The sequence below is a fragment of the Myotis lucifugus genome, unplaced genomic scaffold (genome assembly GCF_000147115.1).
Source record: "Myotis lucifugus unplaced genomic scaffold, Myoluc2.0 scaffold_151, whole genome shotgun sequence".
In the NCBI taxonomy this organism is placed as follows: domain Eukaryota; kingdom Metazoa; phylum Chordata; class Mammalia; order Chiroptera; family Vespertilionidae; genus Myotis; species Myotis lucifugus.
This window is the reverse complement of record NW_005871199.1, coordinates 810,782-811,512: the sequence shown is the minus strand read 5'-3', so window position 1 is coordinate 811,512 and position 731 is coordinate 810,782.

Below are 731 nucleotides of genomic sequence, written 5' to 3'. Positions count from 1 at the left end.
GCCAGGGTATTGGGCAGGCATGGTCCTCCATCCTGCTGCCCATGGAGGCAGGGGAATGAATGGCCAGAGTCCTGGCAGGTGAGCAGGAGCAGCAGGCTCTGCTGGGAGCAGAGGATCAACCAGTTAACAGAGGGTTCGAGGGTTCCCTAAACGTTGAGAAAAGAGCTGGGGTCAGTGCAGGCTCTTTTCCAGGGACAGGAGCTGGGACCAACGCCCTGACCATTCCCTCCTAAAGCACTCCCTGGAATGTGCCTTACCATGGGAGGCACAGGGAGACAGGATTTCCCAGACTCAAGGTTTGAACAGTGGCAGGAGGGGTATGCTGTCACCTGGCCAGTACCTCCAAGACCCAGGTTTGAGTCCCATTTCTGCCAGTCCCTCTGACATTGGACACGTTATTCAACCTCTCTGACACGTGGTTTTCTCATCTGCAAACTGGAGAAATTAAAGCAGTTGCCTCATAGGCTTTAGTGAGGATGAAGTGAGACAAGGTGTGCGGGTGGGCTCACAGTACAACGCCGGGGAATGAGGAGGGGTTCAGCCAGTGGTAGACAAATTGTCATATGGTCCAGGTTCTATCCCACTGAACAGTCTGACCACGCAGAACACAGCCTCCTTGGTCAAGGCCAGGACATTCCAGGACAGCCCAGGGCTGAACTAGAGCTTATAAAGAGGCAAACTGAGGAGGGTCTGGCCCCAAGTAGGAATGAATGGATGGATGGATGAATGAA